The sequence below is a fragment of the Vigna unguiculata genome, chromosome 11 (assembly GCF_037176805.1).
Source record: "Vigna unguiculata cultivar grain cowpea cultivar isolate G323 ecotype 2 chromosome 11, ASM3717680v1, whole genome shotgun sequence".
NCBI lineage: Eukaryota > Viridiplantae > Streptophyta > Magnoliopsida > Fabales > Fabaceae > Vigna > Vigna unguiculata.
Window position 1 is genome coordinate 9,942,149 of NC_140802.1, and position 8,952 is coordinate 9,951,100.

At 35.8% G+C, this 8,952-nt stretch overlaps 1 non-coding gene across 1 annotated transcript; it reads right to left on the reverse strand.

Annotated features, from left to right (window-relative positions):
* Window positions 1-8,598: 8,598 nt before the first annotated feature.
* On the reverse strand, window positions 8,599-8,705 carry LOC114170907 (small nucleolar RNA R71). The gene has a single exon (XR_003601261.1). It is a non-coding gene; the product is annotated as a small nucleolar RNA R71 (small nucleolar RNA).
* Between the last annotated feature and the right edge of the window lie 247 nt (window positions 8,706-8,952).

An 8,952-nucleotide genomic window follows, 5' to 3' on the forward strand; every position in this document is an offset into this window, starting at 1 on the left:
TGTGCATATAGATTTAAACACTTCACTAATTAGCTAGCATGTAAAATCATTACTTTTACGTGATTCATGGATAAAAGAATGAAAACCATAACAATAATAAAAAGAACAAATAAATTATTTCATTTTAACCTCAAAATCCATAATGAAATTATAGTGGAACCAACCCTTGAAGCTTAACACTCCATAAAATCAAAATAAAAGAAAAGAGACTGTGGAGAGAGAAAGGAAGAAATTAGGCCCTCTAAAGGGTCCCTAAACTCCGATGTTCCAAACTTATTTTTCAGCCTCCCCTTGGTCTTTTTATCTAGGACATGATTGGGCTTGGATATGGCTTTTTTATTGTTGAAATCCCTCAAATATCTTTAAAAATAAAGATAAATATCTTTTATCTTTATAGTGTTTATGAATATCTAAAAATATTTGGAGAGATATAGCCAATTTTAAAACTATTTGAGAAATATAGTTGGTTGATAATTTTTTATATAATTAATTAAATTAATTAGTTAAAGATATCTGATAAATTATCACCAACTAATATTTATATTAATTTTCCAAATCATCCCTTTGTAATTATCTTCTAAATAATCCAATATCTTCAAGATCTTACCATATTTATAAATATTTAGTAGTTATTATCTTTTGATATTTTATGATTTAATATAAGATAATTATTTAAAAATATCAAATAAAATATCTAAATATATATTTTTCTTAAATTATCTTTTATCATAAATATTAAAGAATTATCAAAGCCTTTTTCCTGAAAAAAATAGAGAAACTCGCAAGGTATAATTTTTGTTGCAGGTTCCTTCTTCTTGGCTTAGTCAAACTTCTTCACTTTTTAAGCTTTTCTTGCCTTCTTTATGCAATGCTTGACTTAGATTTTTATGATCACTAACACAAAAAGTCTTTTAATGTTAAATATTTTTTATCTTTGACATATGTCCAAACACCGATGTTGTACTAGGTGATGTTAAAATAACGTCGAAAAGTAGAGCAGACGTCACTTAATGTAAGGGCTAGGAGAGTCCGACGTTAACCAACGTCGGGACAAAAGGGAGCAGACGTCAATTTTTGCCCTGAATGGTGCCAAAAAACAACACAATTTAACATTTGGTAGTGCCCTGCTAGACGTCAAATAACGTTGGGGCTTGCCTTGGCCAACGTTATTTGACATCTGTCAGCGCATCACCAGACGTCAAACTGTGCTATTTTTTAAAGCTTGGATGTTTTCACAACATTCCCACACCTAAAAATCAGAAAATTCCCAGAACAGTTTCATAATATATTCAACACATTTCTAGACATATAATTATATATAATAATACTTAAGTATTATAAACTAATACAAATAACACCAAAATAAAAGTTTCAACATGAAAATTTTGTCCAACAAAGTTTTTGAAAGGAGTTCTAATTCCGGTGGTATCAACTCCATCTTTCCATTAGATATGCTGCTCACTCTTGTCTTAGTGTGTGGATAATGTCATCTAGTATTGGTGATGAATTCTTGAACCGCTGAAAAAGTAGTACAATTTCATTATGTATGAATATCATTCTTTAAAGTTTGATATGATTTATAATATGTGAAAGATATATACATACATACATATATATATATATATATATATATATATATATATTATTACCTCTTTCCAATCATATTTAATTGTAGGTTGAATGATTGTTCTTATCCAAGACATGACATAATAGCAACATTCCCATGAATCTTCTTGCTTGTTACACTAAACATTACAAATAAAATAATCACATATCAAAGTCATAAGTTGACATGCAAAAATTAATAACTTTAAAATCAATGAGTTCCAACCTTTGGATATAATACTTTAAGTTGTTGGCCTTTAGGCTTACCCACAATTCTAATGAAACATAAAACATATTTTAGTTTTAATATAACTAAGTAGATACATAGATTAGTTTTAATTTAATAGAGTAGATGATATGAAAAAAAGTAATACTTACTTTTGTAACATGTTTTTCAAAGCAGGTGGAATCTTCCTATGGCATGAACAAAACCATACAACCATGTATTGTCTTGGAATGATGACCAATAGTTGCCAATGGTACCTACCATTAATCATAAGTACTTAGCCGAAATAATTAATAATACTTCATAAAATATTACAAGCAAAAACACTATCCCATCAATGTATGGCGCAATCTCTCTATTTGACTTAGCCACCATGTTTGCAAATAAAGTTTGATGTGGTCATGTGAAATTTCTCGAAGGTTGAACGGTTTGAGGTTTGTTGGAAGTCTCACATCGACTAGAGATAAGGCCAATTCATAATATATAAGTGGGTGCAATCCTCACCTTACAAGCCAATTTTATGGGGTTGAGTTAGGCTTAAAACTCACTTCTAACATGGTATTTAGAGCTTAAGGTATTTTTTGGCATTTTTTTCGTCGCCCCTATTTCTGCAACCACTACCTCTACTGTCACTGCCGTCACCGTTGTTGGAGTGTCAGTTTTGACTGGCGACCACACGGTTTTGATCGCCCCAGCCAAGCGACAACAATGCCGCTAGAATCATCACCATCGGAGCAACAACGCTTCCTCATACGCCATTCGAAGTCGCGCCTCCTCCTATTTCGTCGTCGCACGTGGTAGCACGTCACCCAACGTCTCCGACAGCAATCACCTGCACCGGAATCGTCTCGTCCTGCTCTTTTGGATCTAGTCTTGTTGATTCAATCAGACCTCTTTGGTATGTTATGGTTTTCTTTTCTGTCTCTTCTCTTCCTCCATGGCATCTTCGACTACCTCTTCCAATTCTAAAATCTTTTCTGGTGTGTCTGACCTGTCCATCTACACTATGTTAATGTACACTTATCCATTGACAAGTTAATTGGCCTTAATTATGCCACTTGGTCATCAAACATCCAATTATAGCTTAAGAATGAGAGGTATCTTGATTATCTTGCCTTGAAAGCAACTACTCTCACTCCTGTTGAGGACGACCGTTGGGAAACCATTGATGTTTAATTATGTGTGATTCTTAAGGGTACTTTTGATCCTTCATTAAAGTAACTTTTTCGTTCCTACGAAACATGTGCTCAAATCTGGGAGCATGCGAAGTTATTATACACTAATGATACTCAACATCTCTATGGTGTTTGTTCTAAATTTGCAGATCTTATTTCCTCTAAATATCAAGCCTATATGACTGATTATATGGGCAAAATTCATGTTATTTTTCATGAGTTCAATGAGTTATTGCCTCCTTCCCTTGACCCTACCACGGAGATCGAGCAACGCTCAAAGTTCTTCATGCTTGGAGCATTACACAGACTTGCTGATAAAAATTCACATATTCGTGATCAAATTTTGGGTTCCCTGATACTTTGACTTTAACCTGCTTTACTCTTTTGCGTGTATGAGAACAACCCAACATTGATACACCTACTTCTATTAATGATTCTTTTATGTTGGCATCTCATCGTGATGACTGGACTCGCCCTCGCAAATAGGGAAAAGGGCGTCCTAAGTGTGAACATTGTGGCAAGCTCGGTCACAAGATTGACAAGTATTATACATTACATGAGTGTGAACATTGTGGCAAGCCAGGTCACAAGATTGACAAGTGTTATGCATTACATGGTCGTCCTCCTCGATTTGCTGCAGTTGTTCAGACCAATCTTTTCCCGCCTTTGTCTACTGGTGTTCCTCATTCTCCTGTTTCATCTGATACACCTGCTATGTTCAACAAATTTCTCAAATGGTATAAGGATCAAGAGTCTTCTAGTTCCACCACATATAACGCTCACACAGGTACATCTTTGTTGGTCTGACTCGATCTTCTTCTCCTGGTCCTTGGGTTTTTGATTCAGGAGCCACTGATCATATTACTTGTAACAGATCTTTGTTCTCTTCTTTATCCTCTCCTAATCTTTTACCTTCTGTTACACTAGCTGATGGTTCTAGAGTCTCATCTGATGATGTTGGCACTATTAAACTTTTCCCTTCTTTAACCATTGTAATGTTCTTTATGTCCTTGGGTCTCCTTTTAACTTGTTGTCCATCAGTCGTCTAACTCGTTCTGTTGATTGTGTTGTTTCTTTTACCAACAATTCTATGTGTTTACAGAATCGGAGTTCGAAACAGGTGATTGGCACAAGATGTGAGTCTCATGGTTTTTATCATCTCCATCCCATTACACATGTTGCTACAGTTATGGAGTCTCATTCTCTTCTTCATGCTTAGTTAGGTCATCCAAGCCTTGCCAAGTTACAACAGCTTGTCCTTGCCTTGCCCAAACTGTCTCGTTTGATGTGTGAGTCGTGTCAATTAGGCAAGGATAGTCGTACTTCCTTTCCTCGTAGTATCACACGTGATGCTTCGTCCCCTTTTGCCTTGGTTCACTCTAACATTTGGGGTCTTCTTAGGGTGTTTTCTTAAGGTTTACACGATCCCAAAAAGGATACAAATGTTTTTCTCCTTTTCTTAACCGTTATTTTGTGTCTGCAGATGTCACCTTTGATGAGTTCTCCCTTTATTTTAAGAGTCAATCTTCACCTCTGTCTCCATCCAATCTTATCAACACTCCTAGTACCTTTAATGTTCCTATTGTTTGTAACCCTCTTACTGTGTCTCCTCCATTATTGGTTACTGCTCCATAGTCAGCTTCTTTTCCATCACCCTTTTAGGTTTATAGTCGTCAAAACCGATCACAACCACCATCATGTGACTCCACTCAAGTGCCAACTACGCTGTCTCCTCCGGCTTTGACACTTGAGTCTAACCTTCCCATTGCCCTCCGAAAAGGTATGCGTTCTACCCATAATTCCTCTCCCCATTATATTTCTTTGAGTTATCATCGATTGTAATTACCTTTTTATACATTTCTTTCCTCTCTTTCTTCTGTGACCATTCCAAAAACTGCCTGTGAAGCTTTAGCCTATCTTGGTTGGCGTCAGGCCATGACAGATGAACTAAGTGCTCTTCATAATAGTGAAACTTGGGAACTGGTCCCATTACCGTCCAGAAAATCTATTGTTGGTTGCACGTGGGTTTTTATTATCAAAGTTGGACCTGATGATACTATTGACTGCCTCAAAGCTTGTCTTGTGGCAAAGATGACTTTTGTTCGTTTATTTATCGCCATGGCTGCTCTTCAACAATGGCCTCTTTATCAACTAGATATTAAAAATGCTTTCATCAATGGTGATTTGCAAGAAGAAATCTATATGGAGCAACCTCCTGGGTTTGTTACTCAGGGGGAGTCTTCTAGGATGGTATGTCGTCTTCGCAAATCCCTATATGGCCTTAAACAACCTAGGGCCTGGTTTGGAAAGTTTAACAATGTTGTTCAACAATTTGGTATGACTCGGTGTGAAGCAAATCATTTTGTCTTTTATCAACACTCGAGTGTTGGATGTTTTTACTTGATAGTATATGTTGATGACATCATTCTTATAGGGAGTAACAACCATGTCATCTCTCAGTTGAAACAACATCTCTATCACCATTTTTAGACTAAAGATCTTGGCAAACTCAGATATTTCTTGGGTATTGAGGTGGCACAGTCCAATGATGGTATTGTTATATCTTAGAGGAAGTATGCCATTGATATTTTGGAGGAAACTAGGTTGGTGAGTTCAAAGTCTTTTGATACAATGTGTTGCATCAATGTGTAAGGAATGTGTTGATTTTGTTTCATCAATGTGTTGTAAAATGTAAGGAATCACTTTGACAGTGTTGTTTAAGATGTATAAATGGGTTTGATCAACTAATTTTCTACTAACACTTTGAATCTTCACTCCATGCACACCCTTACCTTCATATTTACCTTCATGTCTAGTCTTAGGAACTCCAATTGGTTTACAACTTGACATATAACTTGAGTAGAATTCAATGGCTTCTTTTGCAATGTACCACTCTATAATTGAAGCTTCTGATCGATATTGATTCTTCACATATCCCTTTAAGATCTTCATGTATCTCTCCACTGGGTACATCCATCTCAAGAAAACGGGTCCACATATTCGAATTTCCCTCATAAGATGAACTATCAAATGAACCATGATATCGAAAAATAAAGGTGGAAAATACATTTCCAATTCACACAATAGTCTAATGACCTCATTTTCCAAATCATCTAACACTCGAGGGTCAATAACTTTCTTATATATGGCATTGAAGAACATACACAAACGTGTTAGAATAACTCTGACAGAAGTAGGTAAGATGACTCGAAAAGCTATTGGTAAAAGTTGTTGCATCAACACATGACAATCATGAGACTTTAAACCGAGTAACTTTAAATCTTGCATAGAAACAAGACTACTAATATTGGAAGAGTAACCTTGGAGAACCTTCACATTTCTTAAACACTCACAAAAAATTTGCTTCTCTTTTCTAGAAAGAGTGTGACAAGTTGGAGGCAGGTAGGTGCGTCTTCCAATGGATTGTGGATGTAACTCAGAACGGATGCCCATTTCAGCCAAATCTTGTTGTGCTTTTACTCCATCTTTAGTCTTTCCTTTTACATTTAATAAAGTTCCGATGATGCTGTCACATACATTTTTTCAACGTGCATCACGTATATACAATGTCGTACCTCAAGTTTACACCAATATGGAAGATTAAAGAAGATTGATCGTTTCTTCCAAATGCTTTTCTCTGTGGTATTTTTCTTTGAGTGGCAGAATGACATTTTTGTAAATAGGAGTGACAGATTTGATGTGACCACGAGATTTTTAGGTCTTTTAGCATGGCAGCCGCACATCATCTTCTCCAACCTCCATTTTTGTGTTTTGGAAGCTTGGGTGGTGACCATGGAAGTGCCTGTTGCGGTTTTTACGTTTTAACACTTATTTTTAGCGTTTTTATGCACATTCAATAGCACCCAATGTGGGTTATATGTTTTATGCACCTTGGATAACATTTATATTGAAGAATTTAACATTTTTGTTGGCTATTTTCGTTTTTGCCCCTTTCTCTCCTTGCACATTTTCGTTTCCTGCACCATTTTAGGTTTTCTGCACCAATTTGTACTCATTTGAATGGTTGAATCACAATTTCTGTTGAACCCTAATTTGAATTCCATGAGGAACTAATTTTATGTGTTGATTCTTTGCAAAGAATGAATTGAAACCTTCAGATTAGTGTTTTGTTCAGTTGAGTTTTGTTAATCTCTCCATTCTGAATTTGCATTTGGGTTTAATGAAGAAACCATTCTGTTTATGCTTAATTTGCAGAGTGAAATTCGTTGTGTGTTCATGCTTAATGATGTGTAGCAAATTTATGAATGTGTTCATTGCTTAATTGCACTTGAGTTTGAGTTAATTTGCGCTTAGTAATTAATTTGGGTCTCATTAGAGTTAATAGGACCATTTTGATTTGTAATCCTTGATTGGTGGATTTTCATTTGAAGCAAGGACTCAACGTTGTTTTACATCATTTTTACACATTTGCATTTAAGTTTTCAGTATTGTGTTACATCTGTAAATCTGCAAAACCCCCCAATGTTATAGTTGTTGTGTTTGTTTGGAAAATGAAGCTTTGAACAAGAACATTGGTCATGGAGAGACGACTCTGGTTGGTTACCACATATTGCATTTATCTATTTTAATTTGGTGGGGTACGACCTCTATCAAATTTGGCGCCGTTGTCGGGAACAATAGTTTTGTTCGAAGTTAAATTTTCAGTGTGTTGGTGTTTATGTCGTTCAAGTGTGGTTGAATTGGTATATGTTCATTGTGATAGTGTTTTTGTGTGTTTTGTGTAGTGTGCGTGTTGTTTGTATGGTAGAGTGAATAGTGTCACAGCGCATGAATAATGTCATTTATAGAGTAGTGAAGAGTGTATGAATAGTGTCAAATTCTAACATTTAACTTGTGAAATTTTGTTTTGGTAGCTATGGTGCTTGTTTTCACTTAAATTTTTTTCTCCTCACTTCTAAGACCTTGAACTTGATGGGAAAAATGGCTGGAGCAGCTGGTATAGTGTGATTTGAGAGATTCAAAAACTTTTTGGACTGATTTTAAGTCAAACTTCAAAGGACCATACTTTTGCTCTGGTTATTAGAATCACAATTTTTTTATATGCATTTAAGGTGGAATTTAATTTCCTACCTTGTTGGAACCTACTCTACCGGTTATCAAACTCAGATTCTCAAGAAAATGTCGTTTTCTATGTTTCATCAATATTTTTTGTGATTTTTCTTCATTTTTTTCACTTTTGAAAAAAAATTTAAAACTACTCATACTGAGTTTTAAGCTGATTGTAAAAATACTTACACTTTAAAACTACTTTCACTTATGACTCATTGTGCATTCAGTATCCTGAGGAGGAAGTTCCTTATGTTTTAAAAATTGGATTAATCCATTTGTTGCCAAAGTTTTATGGACTTGCAAGTGAGGACCTGCGTAAGCATGTGAAGTAGTTCCATGTTGTGTGCTCCAATGAAGCATGTAGATGTCCAAGAAGATCATGTGTACTTGAAAGCTTTTCCTCATTCATTGGAGGGCAATGCAAAAGATTGGTTGTACTACCTTGCACCCAGGTCCATCACGAGTTGGGATGACTTGAAGAGATTGCTCTTGGCCAAATTCTTCCCTGCATCCAGAACAATAACCATAAGAAAGGAGATTTCTAGACTCAAGCAGCAATTTGGGGAGAGTCTCTACGAATATTGGGAGAGATTCAAGAATTTGTGTTCTAGTTGCCCACACCACCAGATATCTGAGCATCTACTTCTTCAGTATTTTTATGAAGGCTTGCATCATATGGATAGAAGCATGATTGATGCTGCAAGTGGTTGTGCTCTTGGTAATTTGACCCCAGCAGCAGCGAGGAGGCAATTGATTGAGAACATGGCCTCTAAATCTAAGCAATTTGGCGCAAAAAATGATGACATTGTTGTTAAGGGAGTTCATGATGTAGGAGCTGTTGAATACACTAAGAAGTTGAAGACCAAGATTGATGCT